Source organism: Cavia porcellus, unplaced genomic scaffold (assembly GCF_034190915.1).
Source record: "Cavia porcellus strain 051 isolate PalLab524CR breed Dunkin Hartley unplaced genomic scaffold, mCavPor4.1 scaffold_2, whole genome shotgun sequence".
NCBI lineage: Eukaryota > Metazoa > Chordata > Mammalia > Rodentia > Caviidae > Cavia > Cavia porcellus.
This window is the reverse complement of record NW_026947485.1, coordinates 120,034,360-120,049,778: the sequence shown is the minus strand read 5'-3', so window position 1 is coordinate 120,049,778 and position 15,419 is coordinate 120,034,360.

The window sequence follows — 15,419 nt, the reverse complement described above, 5'->3', positions numbered from 1 at the left end:
CAGAAAAAGGAGATGGAAATACATTTCACTTGATTTTTGAGTTTAATCTTACTGATTAGTTCATATACGTCATGTACAGCAAAGCAAAATGAACAGCGAGAGTTTCTTTTGTCTTATTGCTACATGGGTGAAAGCTTTTGGAGGTTAAAAATTTGAAATTGTCAACTACTAAAAAAATAGTGAGGTGGGAATGGAGAAATTTCCTGAGACTTATACCTAAATTTTAACAAATGGGTTGCCAAGTAGTTTCAGGGTGGTAATGTTGCTTGCTTGCTTATTTATTTATTATTGTCTTTAAGCTGTCAAATCTATCATATTGCTCTGTTTCTTCTAAAAACCTGAAGATTCAGTGGGTTTACCTTACATTTAGTTCCCAGAGAGGTGATCAAAATCTAATCAGAATGAAAGTTGACAGTTATTATTAGTTGACAGTGTATACTTTGTTTTCAACGATGAGCCTTCAGATATTCAAGTATTATGCAAATAGCAATCCCTTTCTGTGCGAAGTGTTTAGACCAGTCAAGTACGTTAGCATGGTCTACCTACTGCACTCTTCCCAGAATTGAATTGACACAAACCGGTGTTAGCCCTATTACTGGAAAGAGTTGGCCTAACAAAGTAGATCACAGCTTTGTTATTTGGTTACTTTAAACTCAAAGAAGCTGGAGCTGTGACTAGGACAGTGGCATGTTCGATGTTCCCTTCGGTGCATGTGCTCTCTAAACCTTCCTCGCTGCTCCACTGCAGAAGCTGGGTTTCTAGCTCACGTCAGAAGAACCCACATTGGCTTTACTTTTTAGACCATTGAACTTAACATCCAAGAAAGTGAAATATGTTTTCAGTTCTGAGGGTTTACATTATGTCCTTGATGGAAACAATTTTCAAGGGGAGAAAAAGCGAAAAACGTAAACAGTAGCAGTAAGAATAAGTTGCTTCGTATACTTTGGAAGATGGGGACATACAGGAACTGTGTGGTATCCAGTCACTGCTGTTGGGACTTTATTTTACAAGGAAAGTAACCTAGGAACAAATGTGTGCGGACCTGGAGCTTGCTTTCAAAGTCCCAAAACCTGGAACTTATCAGCCACTTTCAACATACTTGATCTTATTTCAGGCTACTAAAAAAAATAGTGTGCAAAAGTATTAAACTGTTTCAAAAGAAATAAAGAAATACTTAGGACATAAAACATTTCAAGAAGGGCAGTACTGGAGCCCGGGATTTAGCTCAGCAGCACAGCGCCTGCCTGGCAAGCACAAGGTTATAAGTTTGATTCCTGGTACCAAAAAAAAAGCCAATATCCAAAAAAGACTCATTAGTATCCAAATGTTAAAGTGATTCTCAAGATCGTTCAAAATAACACCAAAAGATTTGACCTTGGAAATCATGAAAATACTGAGACTTATTAGTACTTATTAAGACTTCTGAAAAGCAAGAGCAAAATATGGTGACAATTCTAAATCCACAGTGCTAGTGACTTCATTTTTTCAATATTTCTGACCTACCTGTTTTCAAAGAAATCTAAGTCTGTTAACCAATCACAGACATTTGACATAGAACCTTAGATAGTCCCTATATCCCTATGCAATTAGTTTGATCTGCCAAGACCAGAAATAAGGGTAGAGCTCAGGACCGTCATTTGGCCACTACAAAGAATGAAAGATTAATTGTATTTCCTACGCATTAAGTAGAGTCACTCATATCTCCCATACCATGCCTGGGCACATCCTTTGGTTTGAGAGTTGGCTTGTGCCAAAAAATGCTAGGCCAGGGTATTTGGTATGAAGGAGACAGATACAGCTGTGGAATCTAGAGCTGAATACTACCCCAAACATTAGGTGAGCATGTGGAACTAGTAAGAACTCAGGAAATGAAGCTGAGGGATGACTTAGGTGGGATGATGAGAGTTCAGTCTGAGGTGAGGGTTGGGGTGAGACCTGTTTGCAGGTGAAGAGCATGAGCAGAAGGCACAACAGATTCCAAGACCCAAAGGCAGGGACGAGCGGAGACTTAAGTGATGGAGAAGTTGATAGAAAACTAAGAAGAATAAATACACTAGGTGCGGGGGCTGGGGATTTAGCTCAGCGGCATAAACACCTGCCTTGCAAGCAGGCGGTCATGAGTTCGATGCCCGGTACCGATAAAAAAAATAAATAAATACACTAGGTGAGGCAAAGAATGGCGTAAACTGGAAAGAGTAAATGAGCCAAACCATGAAGGGTGTTGGGACACAGAAAGGGCTGTCTGACTCGTGCAGAAGATTTGGACCCACACAACTGGGAACTGATACAGTTAGTCTCTGAGGCTGCTGGCTATGTCTGGGGAGCTGCAATGCACAGGATAGCTTATCCAGGAAGGAAGGGTAAAATCTTCAGGACAGACTAAAACCTGTGGGTGTCCTGCAGAAGGGAGCTGCTGCCCTCTTGTCTGGCCCAGGACCCATGCATAGCATCCCAGGGAAAGTAGAGTTACTGATGATTCATCAACCACTCCAACTAACCAAGGTTTGTCAGCAGAGCCATGGTTTCATATACAAAATGCTGGTGCTTCACCTCTGCTCAACAGATTTCACTCAGTTCTTTCCTGGGGTCCCACAAATCAGGACCTTAGGAAACAGGCCAGGTTCACCAAGCTGACACATTACACAGTCATTGTGTATTTCCTGCCAGCCACAGCTCAAACTTAAATTATGCCAAACAAAATTCTTCACCTTTCTCAAAACTTTCTAAACATAAACAAGGTTGCCTTATGTCTATCTCACTACCACCAATCTGCAGCCTAGTTCTGTTTTACCTCTGCAGAGCTCAGCCTGAGTGTGTGAGTTCAGACTCAGCTATGGTTACACTGTCTCACACATTGATTTCAAGTTTAGTTTGATATAAGCCTCCTTCTGGAACTCAAGAAATACAGAAAGGGCATTTGCCCGAAAATGTATTCAGGGGGATGAGTTATGTTAGACGAGCTAGCATGCTGTTAGCATTACTTAAAGCAAGAAAAACACTACAGACAAGATGAAAGATCTAATAAAAATGTGCTCTTATTTCTGATTCTAAAACTAACAGCTGGGCTTTCCCATGTGGAATCATGTTACATAAATAACTGAGCCAGGAAACAGAGGGACTGTGAAGGAGTCCAGTGAAAAGATAGATGGTCTTGGAGTTCTGCACGTCACACCCAGTGGAGTTATAAGGAAAGAAGTCACCAAGGGGGACGGGTGAGGCGTATGAGACCAGGTGACTGCAGAACCTTGCAGTTACCTGAGTCGTGTATCGGCAGTTCTTCCACAGAAGTTGTCTTTCTGCTTAAGTATATTAACACCCTCTAATCTGTCCCATCAGGCCCTTTCCTGCTCGTCTACATGTGTCACCTTTTAACTACTCATGGAAATCATCTCAGAAAATGAACATAAAGCTCTGTAACTGAAATAACTCATTGCTTATATTTAATTTTTAAGGGAACAAATGTCACTGAGAACAACATACTTAGTGTTCTACATATATTCTAGTCACAGTTCAGACTACATTTTCTCCTCCCACTTTTTCCTTTCAATGAAGTATAGACAGCCACAGTTAGGATATGAATGCCAAAGGGCATTATAAACTCAGGCCCAGAAAAATAAACGTAGTTCTGTTTCCATTTACATGGGAGCTACAGAGTTTGTGGGCAAGACTCCTCATCTCCCCGGGCTTGGGCTGAAAGACCCCTAAAAGCCCTCTGGCTCTGAACCCCAGTAGCAGTCCTGTGTCTGTAGCATTAGCTATTCTCTGGTGATCCCCACTTAGCGATTCTCAGCAGTTACTGAACATGGACAAAGCACTTAAAATGGGAAGTCGTTCTTCCAGGTATGTCCTTGGAAATCCCAGGGCGGCTCGAAGTTCTGCATTTGTGAATCATTTCCAGGAGTTACATGAAGGCTCATTTTGTTCTTTGTGAAGAGTTATAGCAGTACACCAGCAGTAATCACATACATGGAGTATATAGTTATTATTCCTTTCTTGATCTGATTCTTAAATTAACCTCATTTATCTAGGAATATCAGCAAAGATCAACTCATTCAGTGGCCACCCAAAGGGAAATGTCTAGTTACTCAGGATAAGAAGAAAAACGTTATTACTAGACCCTTGACTCCTTCTTTCCCCCATTCTTGCCCACCACATGGTTTTATTTGCTGCGTCCTGAGGCAGCAGGCTCACACAGCTGTCCCTTGACTGTGTTCCTCATAGCATAGTATGAGTCCCTAGGCAAGAAGGGCTTTATTTCCTCTGTATATCAAGCCCTGTGCTTGAAAGGCCTTCTGCTCAGGAGATGGTGCAATAAGGAGCCCTTCAGAATTATGCTGTGAATTAGGAGACAAACCTCCATGACATCTTAGTCTCATAACTAAAAGATGGTCCATTTTCCCTCATTACAAAACTAAAATCTATTAATTGTAGAAAATGTGCAAAGTATGTACACAAAAAGGAAAAACTTTTCCAGTAATCCACATAATGCAAAATACCATTTAGTTTATACAAAGATACTCGTGTAAAGATGAAATAATTTTTCACAAAATGAAATAAAATGATACATACTAGTTTTAGCCTTTCATGCATGTAACAATATATCATGAACATCTGTGCACAATTTGCTCTTCTGCCGTTTTAAAAGTAATTGGGAAAATATTCCATTGTAGAACACAATACAACTTAAATCACTAGTCTGTTACTGGGTGCTTAAATCGTTTCCACTGTGGAAATGACTCCCATAAACAGTGGCCCCTAAGGATTAATTTATATCACACTCAAGGTAAAAGGAGGTCTGAAATTCCCACTTACAGCTACATAACCAGACATTTTGTTCAGGATAAGTTTGAGATGTAGACAAAATATTTGACTGCTGACTTCTGTTTATTTCGGGAACCCTTAGAAATGTCTCCCCCCTCCACATTTCCTGTAACCTGAAATCATGCTTCTATAAAGATTAACATTTACATCATAACCCTTCGAAGAAGGTTTTGAGCAGCACACTTGAAACATTTCTATCTCTTTACCCTGACTCCTGGGGTGAGGTTCTTGAAAGCATCAGCTGCTTTATCAATCATATCTGAATCCAGTTCTATTTGAAATTTCAGGGCAATGGACAAGGGCAGCTATGTTTTTAAAACTCTCAGTGTGGAGACTCAGACTGGAAAAAGAAACTAGGCATTGGAAAGTGTTAGAGACAGAATCAGGAGCTCGAGGGGTGAGCCGAGGCTGGGGGTGTACCATTGGCCATGTAGACAGCACAGCAAATCCGGACAGGACCGCCTGAAAGCTGCCATCTGTCTCAGAGCTTCTGCTGCCAGCTCACCCTCATCTAGGGTGCCTGGGGCCCAGAGCTCCGTTCCACTGGTGGGGGTTAGGAGGGAATTGATTTATATAAGTTTTGATAACATTCACTTTGTTTTTATTCTACAAAATGGAATATTTACACAACCATTAAATGTACATAAGTAAATTTTTTTGAATAATTCACCCAATTAAGTGATAAAATCCTGTTACAAAATACGTTTTAGACTACAATTCCTTAGTGTTAGAAAGTTTTTCTGTATGCATATAGATTTATATATGCACACATTCACAAGAAAAGAACTATAAACAGGCATACCAATAGGTTACCACATAATGATTTTACCCGAATAAATCACTGAAATAACAATGACTTTTTTCTTTTATTTTTAGACCTATATTTTCATGGTAGAAATATATGTGGCAAGTGTGTACATTTGAGTGAGTCACATTTTACTTTTTTATATATACGTGCTTGATAGTTTTAATCCATCAAATGTAGAACAACTTGCTTTACTGGTTTGTCTCTGTTTCATTCCCATGAGAATATGAAGTCCATCATTTTCTTTCTAAATTTGTTGCTGTATCTCCTTTTCTACTTTCTCGCACACACTTTGTCAAACTAGATGTTTCCTGTGAATTAAGTCTTTAAAGCGTGATCACTCCTTATTTGCTTTGGGAGATCCCGAATGTGAGCACTGTTTAGTAAACTTCCATCTATCATGTAAATTCTCCGTTCTTTGAAGAAGCACAAATGGACTGGATTTACCTCTAATGTGCTAACTTCAAGCATTCTCAACCATCGGGAGAAGCAAGTCATTTACATTTAGAACTGACAAGAAACAGACTTATCTTCAAAATAGATGCATTAAGAATAGTCTGCCAAGGGTTTTGTATAAGGGCAAAAGATAATAAACTTAAAATGTATATACTAGTCAATGAAAGTTTTATGTATACAACACGGTGATCCAATTTCCAGAAATAAATGCCTTTCATTAAATAAAAATTAATGCCAAGTAAATTTGTTTATTTTTTGAGTGATGAAATCCAATTCTCTTCTACCTATCTTAAATGAAATACATCTCTCAGGAGTTACGTGGCAAAAATTTCAACTTTATAAATTTCCCTGATTTTCTGGTGTATGACAATAGTAGCCAATATGTCTCCATTCGCATTAAAATCCTGGAGAATCTGGCATTCATTATAGCATCCAATCATGTGCATTTTGAGATGTTTGAAAAACTGAAGCCTTTCCAAGAAGCAGGACCCCCTTCCGCCCTTGGAATAAAGAGAAGGGTCGGGGAGACAACTAGTAAGAAAAGCAGCAAATTTGTGCCTGAATTATTTTGTGGTAGTTGAGTTGCCTTTGAACATTAGCAATGTTCTTGAAATGATGTTAATTATGAAGTAAGATTTTTGAATGGCACATTGAAGAAACAGATGAAATAGGATGTATGCCTGTCCCTTGAAATCTTGCTTTTCATTCAACTATTTGTTCCCTCTCCTCACTAGTTCTCAGCATATCAGAAGATATCCAAATAGGAACCGTTAGATAATGAACAGCAGTGCTAATGAGACACAATTTATTAGTTTACAAAATAGAGCACAGTTTATTGGTTAAAAAAAAAACTCAGTCATTCCTTTTGAATCATAGTCTAACTTATCTGCCCCATTATTCAAATGCTGCATGGATCACCAAAACCTTGAATGATCTTCAGAGGCAGAACCAGAACTTCCAGCACTACAGTGGGCACCTGCTCTGCCCACTGCCCCAGAACTGTAGACCGAAAGACCCATGTCTTTACTATCCCTCCCCTTGGCAGTGTAACTCTCCACTTGTCCCCACCCTCTAATGAAATGTAGGGGTGAGCCCTGAAGGCTCTTATTTTTAAATAACAGATACGGGGGGATTTAGCTCAGTGGCACAGGCGCCAGCCTACCAAGCACGAGGTCATGAGTTCTATCCCTGGTACCAAAAAACAACAATAACAGATACTGACCCAGACTAGGTTATGCAGGAAATAAACTTGCAAATGGTTCTCATTTGCCTCATAGAGCATCTCAGAAATTCAGTAAAACAGAAAAAGCTGGACAAGCCAAGCCATGTTAATGCCACTGTGCCTTTTGGACTGACACTGGACCTTGTTACTATCCCTCTACTGTTCATCCCTGAATGTGAATTTCTACATGTGAAATAAATTCTACTTTATCTCCATCCCTTGCATCAAGGGCTACTGACTCAAATTCCCACGATTAGAAGTGTCAGTCACTTGTTGCCACATACATGCTGCAAAACAATTCCTAAGTCAGTATTCAAACAAAAACCATTTAGTCTTGCCAGTGGGCATCAGCAAGTTAAGTGGTGATTATTTTACCAAAGGTGTGACTCACCCTGAACTTCTGGGAGTGTCCAGTCTGTATGCTGGTCTCATTCTTTGTGAATCCATGTGTTACCTGACATTTTTTTCCTCATAGTGACAGCGGAAGTTCAGCATGGCAGAGCTTCACATCTCTTTATCTTCCACTGGCAAAAGAAAGTCTTGTCAAGCCCAAAGTCACATGAAAAATATTCCCCCTTTGAGTGCAGAGAGCTGTGAAATCAGATGCAAAAGGCCTGGACACAGGATGGGATGAAAAATTTGGACCAGTATTTTAACTTATTCCGGTGCCAATTCTTTGTTGTTCAAGTTCAGATTTTGTGATGGACTCACTTCCAAAAAGTGAGGAGAGCATTTCAGCGTTTTGTTTTGTTTTGTTTTGTTTTGTTTTTTTGTCTTTTTCTTTTATATCGGTACCAGGGATCGAACTCACAACTGCCTGCTTGCAAGGCAGGCACTTATGCCGCTGAGCTAAATCCCCGAGGAGAGCATTTCTGAAGAACCCCAATTTCTCCAAAGAATGAAGGGCCTTATTTTGTACTGGACAGCCAAGCCCTTGTCTATAAGAAAAGTGTGCAAAGTATGAGAAGTTGGTAAAGGAACTGATTTGCAACAGGAGTGGCCAACCATTGTGTTTTCTTGTCTTCAGTGAACTCCAGCAGACAGTAAAGCAGCTACATACTTGAAAAGTGGAAATTCATTCAGTAGGGATTTGGAGACTGACTTTAGTAGAAAGGTAGAAAGCATCGTGTTCTCCAAAATAATGAGATTATCGTACTCAGGAGACTTCTGTCCTGCTATACACAGAATCCTGAATCCACGTACCATCTTCTTGTCTACATAGCCCAGATTTACTGGAAACAAGTATACGTGACCATGGAGAGAAAGTGACACTCCTACAGTATTTATGAAGGTGTTCAGTCCCCAGCATGCACCCATCCCAGGAGCAAAAGTGAAAAGCCTGCAAGAACACATCATGAAATTCTCTTAACAAACACTACTTTTTTTCTCTCTTTAAGCATTTTAACAATCACACCTTGACTCATCTGTGGAACAAAAAAGAAATTTGAGGCAAATTTTATTTGATTCTCACATCAAATCTCTTACTTTTGTAATCCTTCTAAATGTGACTGGAGGCTGAGGTACATGCTGGGCAGTGTCTAGAGTAAGCACCAATGGCATGACTTGGAGAAGATGGGAAAATAGAGGGAGGAAGGTAGCTGGTCCTTAGGGAACCAGAGGGGCTAGGCTGGACTGGTTCACAGCTGTGGTCCAGGATAGGGACGTTGCCCGTTGCTCTTCTTTTGTTCAGGCCAAGTATGGAAATGACCTTGGTCTAGGAGAATAAATGTCTTAAACTTTGCTGCCAAAGGAAGATGCTTACGTTCAAGTTCTTTCATAGAGAATTCCTGGAAGGTCCCTCAAAGCATCCAGATGTTTCTAGATAAGTCATAGGGCCTCATTCTATAATGAGAAACAATATGTAACAGGAAATCAAAGGATGCTTATAATTTTTGCCAGCCTGCCTTGATAATTTCTCTACCCCCCAATGGTCTTTTGATTTGACAGACAGGAAGAAACCGTTTTATCCTGCCACACCAAAAGTTTCATTAAATTATTGGTATTTATGATTATAGAAATGGTTTAATCGCTTTTATCCTTTACTTCTGGGTGTAATGCTAAATTAAAGTGAATCTCTCAAGGGAAAAAAGGAGAAAAGAAAGATTTATGAAGATTTTGATGGTTGCTTAAATCAAAGAATTTTTTAATGAACTATAATCACAGTTACCATCTGAGCACACAGAGTGCCAGAAACTATGAGGAAAATTTCCAGGTCACCATTTTTTAATCCTAGGAAACACCTGCCAACATTGATGAGGCTGTTAATCTGTTTAAAGAAATTGGAGCTTAGTAAATTAAGTAACTTATCCATAGTAAGTAAGATAAAAAGTTAAAGCAGAAAAGAAAATTGGACCGCATGTCTGTCCAGTACCAAACCTTTGTTCTTGCCCTTAAGTTCAGCCTCCCATTACCAAGTCCTGTAATTTTCTAGTGGTGGTCCTCAAAACTACAGATGCTTTTGAGATCACAGAAGGAAAAAGATAGTAACAGTATTCAGTATCAAAGTATATCAATTCTTTAGGCATAATACTTACATTTTAGTCCATTTATGATAATAAACACAATACCTGAGATGACCTGACTTATGATGAACATAAAATTCATTGGCTTACGTGGTTGGGAAGTTCAGGGTTGAGAGAGAGGCATCTGATAGGACCTTTTCACTCTATCATCATCCAATGGGTGGAGGCAGAAGGAGAAAGATTTGTGATTATGTAACAAAATGTAAAACCAACCAGAAAATTATATGCAGTATATAAGTCCTTAGTGTGTCAATTTTGCCCTTAGGGATTAAAATTTAAAATGGACTAAAGAGAAAATAGAGACGTGGAAGAAGAGAAAGAGATTAGAAGTAAGGTTGGAGGGCAAAGGGGGATCTCACCAACTTGGGGAAACTGGTACAGAAGACTGAAGGAAAAGAGAGGTGGAAGAAATAAAAGGAAGACCAGAACATAACCACATCCACAAAGATGCTAGGAACAACGTACTCATAAAAACAATGAAGGAGAAAGAGAAATGAAGAAGCAAAGCAGTCCACTTCCAGGATTCTCTCTGGGTTCACTAGCAGACAACCTGTGAAGACAGAGTCCTGAATCATGCCGATCTATCCCAGGAAGTCAGCAGTAGCTTTTTGGTAGGGCAGTGGATAATCTCAGTGAGCCTGCCCAAAACCAGACATATTATGCTTGCTGCCAACTGAGCGATTTCTCCTGCTCTGAACCCATCTGGGAACTGCTAGATGGAGCTAGCAGCAGTTCTGGGTTCTGTACTCAATCAGCCCATCTCCAAGATGGCTCTTACCCAATTGTTGTCTCCCATGGGAGGCTCGAGTCCTGTCCACTCACCACCAGCTAGTGCATCTCTCGGTGGAGTTCCATCCCACTGATGCATCTCTTTGCAAAGGCCACAAGGTCACCAGTCATCACCATCACTGCCACCATGACCATGCACCCACAGGTTTGAGCCACTCCTCTCATGCAGAGTCCAATCTTAGAGAGAAGGTGCCACTGGATACTGCCTTCTTTGTGGTTGAAGTTTTTCACTTGAGTCTCTCCATGGGCTTCTATATGCACTTCAGATTTTTCCTGGTCCAGTGGACCCACTTCCCTCCTTCTTGTCCTCCTATTGGTGCTATATTCCAGGGTCTGGATGGTGACTCTCAGAGAAGCTGTTTTCTCTGCTGCTTACCACTTTATCATCTAGGTCTCCTTTCTCAAAGTTCTAAATGAGTCACAGTTTAAAATATTTAAAAGTACCATGTAACATAGGAAAACTCATACCACTAGTTTTTATGTTTTTAAAATGTTTTGAACATCAAAAAGAAAATCTCCTGGCTTGAAAATTATATGAAATTCAAATTTCAGTGTATGTAAATAAAATGATCAAAATACAGCCCCAGCCATTTGTCTAAGTATTGTCTGTGACTGCTTTTGAAATATTTACTGTCTGGTACTTTCCAGAAAGAGTTTGCCAACCCTTGTATGAAACACTTGTCCTCAAAGTGTGATTCCCTGATGAACAGCATCATTACCATCTGGAAACTGCTTAAAAGTGCTAAGTCTTGGGCTTACTCCACACTTCTGATGCAGAAAGTGGGAGTACAGTCCAGGAATCCACGTTTTGAGCAAGACTTCCAGGTGACTGTGTTTGTTGAGACCCACCCTGGTCGAGAAGGATGTTAACCACTGGCATAGGTGGATTGAAGCTCCAATGAGAGGGACACCAATGTTCTGATTCAGTTGCACAAATCAAAAAAAGATAGCAATGATAAAAACTATGTTAATAATTGTGATGTTTGGGGCTGGGGATTTAGCTCAGCGGCATAAGCGCCTGCCTGCCTTACAAGCAGGCAGTCGTGAGTTAGATCCTCGGTACCAATAAAAAGGAAAAAGACAAAAATAATAATAATAATAATAATAATAATAATAATAATAATAATTGTGATGTTCATGACATAAGTTGTGTCAGATATTTGGCTTCATAGTCATGATTTTAAAAAACTTCACAGTAAGTCTATGAAATCCACTTGCTTATCCTCCCCTTCGTGTAGCTAAATGAACCAAGGCTTTCAGTAACTGAAGAGCTAGTCACCTGTCAGCACACTGTGGCTCCAGGTGAGACCAAGAAAGTCTTAGCATGAGGGCCACATTTTTCCTGCAGCTCTGCATTCAGTATGTTGGTCAATCCAAGTATTGCTAAAGAAAAAAGCCATATGTGAATATCATTAGTGTTAGGTCGTGCAATGCAGTTATATAAAATAACTCCATTCGGTTCTTCCCAGGGCAGGTAATTCCAATTATACCAGACACGTGGCCTTTCATTACACAGTTCTAGATGACATACTTCTATCACTTGTGGCTGTCTACTCTGCATTCTGTAATCACCTTTGTGCATTACACATAAAATTTAAAAGCACAACTACTTTCTTTACCTTTTTATTTTCAGATTATAAGAATCTTTTATGTTTTTTTAGCTATAGGTTGAACATCCTTAATGTGAACATTGTAAATCTAAACTGCTCCAAAATCTGGAGTATTTGGAGCACTAGTGTGATGTCATAAGTTGAAAATGTCCGCTGACTTTACACCATGGGTCACAGCCCTGCACAGGCCTACTAAAAATATCATGAGATAATCTTCAGGCTGTGCACAAAGTATAGATGAAGCATAAGTGGATTTCATGCTTACATCGAGATTTCACCTCCAAGATACCACATTATATGTATGCAAATATTCCAAAACATGGAAATATCTTGAATTCCAAATCAGTTTGATCCTAATCAGTTTGAACAAGGGATCTTCATCATATGCTTAGATTGCAATCACTTAATGCTTTTTGTGTTTTCCACGTTATTGCTGTGAGAGTTTCTATTGGTCATCTTGTCTATGATATAAGAAGTTTCAATGTGCTTTTCTTTTTGGAAGAAGTAGGAGCAGGGGAAGAAAATGAAAACAAACTTTTAGCTACTGCCAAAAATCAAATGTAGGCAAAAACACACTAAATAATAGAAATCTGACCTTTTTTATACTAGAAAAAAGAACCATGTTGAGATGGCAGACACTTGAAAGGCATAATTTGAATTTTTTTTTTTTTTTGAGACAGAGTCTCTATGTAGCCCAGTCTGACCTTGAACTTACATCAGTCTTCCTGCCTCAGCCTCCTGAGTTCTGGGATTACAGTCATGAACTACCACACCCCACTTGTGTCTCTCTTTTTATGAAATCTTGTACTAAATAACTACATTGAAGATACAGTGTAATAATTATTGTTACTAATCATTTGGTTGTAAAATTTTATTTTTCATCAAGTGTAAAAAAAAACCACTTCTAGACTATTTATGAGTTCTAAGTGTTTTTTCTGTTTCAGAAAATCTAAGATGATGTAGTTCCCCATTTTTAATCATGTGATTTAGTCATGAGTTATGGTCATCATAGAGAGGGCTTAACCCATAGTGAACCAACTGAATTCTAGAGGACAAAGACACAGGTGACACTGGCAGACAGCTACTAAAATCCACTTCCCCATTGGCCCTGGCACTGACCATTTTTAGGATATTTTGCATTTTAACTATAACATTTAATTTTTTTCCAAAGAGATGGTTAATTAAGAATAATTCATTAGAATCTGGGGAACTGGGCAGCCAGAGGTGAGTGTCCGCGCACCATCCCAAGCCCTGGGAGTTTAAGATCCTTGCTCCTATGGGCCAAGGAATTTACCAGCTTTCTCCATAAGCCCCTCCACAGATCTTGGGCCTGTTTGCACCACCCGCAGTGACCCTCTCTCAATCCAGTGAACTGGGCAGCTGAAATCCCAGGAGCTGAGGGCCTGATTTCCATCAGGCCCAGGAGAAGCCTTGGAAAAACACTTGAAACAGGGAATATAGGAAAACAACAAAACAAAAGACCAAAATGCAATCTCAAACCTCTAGCCCATCCCAAGAAAGCTTAGGAGCTATGTACATAGAAGAAAATATATGCCATACACCTGAAATACCTGAAATAATAGCAACTGAAATAAAGAAGCAACTCTGGAAAGCTTTAAAGGAATTCAAACTAGAAATAATCTCCCAGGTAAAAGAAGAAATGGTGAAAGCAATGAAAGAGATGATGAACACATCTAAAGAAGACATAGAGAGAAAAATTAGAGGAACAAAACAAAAAGATAGAATCCCTGAATGAACAATATAAGAAAAAAGCAGAATACATAAAGCAGATTCAAAGAGATATACAGAAAATCAAAAATTCCATTGAAAGTTGTCAAAAATGTCTCAGTGAAAGTGAAGATAGAATTTCACACCTCAAAGACAAGATTGCAGCTAGTGAACAGGAAAGGAAAGATCTTTTAAAAATAACAAGGAATCAGGAAATAACAATTCAACAGCTAGAAAATGATGCAAAGAAAAACAACATAAAATTGATAGGGATAAATGAAAACGAAGGGAACAACACAAAGGATATCAACAGAATATTTAGAGAAGTAATATCTGAAAATTTCCCAAACATGAGAATGGAAAATGACATCAGGATCAGTGAAGCATATATAACTCCAAATAGCCATAACCAAAATAAAACTATACCCAGACATATAATAATCACCATCCCAGAAATCCAACATAAGAACAGAATATTAAAAGCTGTTAGAGAAAAAAGACAGATCACCTATAAAGGAAAACCTATTAGAATCAAAGCAGACTTCTCAGCACAAATAATAAAGTCAAGAGGAACATGGTGTGAAGTACTTCAGATCCTAAAGGAAAATGATTTCCAACCTAGACTGATATATCCTGAAAAACTGTCCTTCAAAATGGATGAAAAAATAAGATACTTCCATGACAAAGAACAGCTGAAGAGCTTCTTGATCACCAAGCCAAAAACTGCAAAGAATACTGAAAGACAATTTAGATACACATAGCAAAAAACACAAAGCAAAGCAGACAATTAAACAGAATGGAAAGATAAAGATGCAACAGCAGAAAGATAACATCAACAATAAACCAATATATAACAGTTATAACCATTAATGTAAATGGTCTCAATGCACCAATTAAAAGAGACAGACTGGCAAAATGGATCAAGAAACAACATCCAACCATATACTGTCTACAAGAAACCCATCTAACCCAAAAGGATACTTACAGACTGAAAATCAAGGGATGGAAAACAATATTTCATGCAACAGAAAGCCCCCCCCCGCAAAAGCACGGGTAGCTATTCTGTTTGCAGACAATGTGAACTTCAAACCAAGAATGATCAGAAGAGCTAAAGAAGGTCATTACATACTGGATGGGGGAAGACTTCAAGGTAAGAGATAACAATCTTAAATATATATGCACCAAATTCCAGCGCACCCAGTTATACAAAGCAAGTATTAATAGAAATGAAAACTCAAATTAGCAATAACACAATTATAATAGGAGACTTTAATACACCATTGACACCAAAGGACAGATGGACAATCAGCAAAGAAATAACAGAACTGAATCACACCTGTGAACAAATGGACTTGATAGAAATATACAGAGTTTCATCAAACAACATCAGAATACACATTCTTCTCAGCAGTACATGGGTCTTTCTCTATAATAGCCCATATACTAGCTCACAGAACATATTTAAA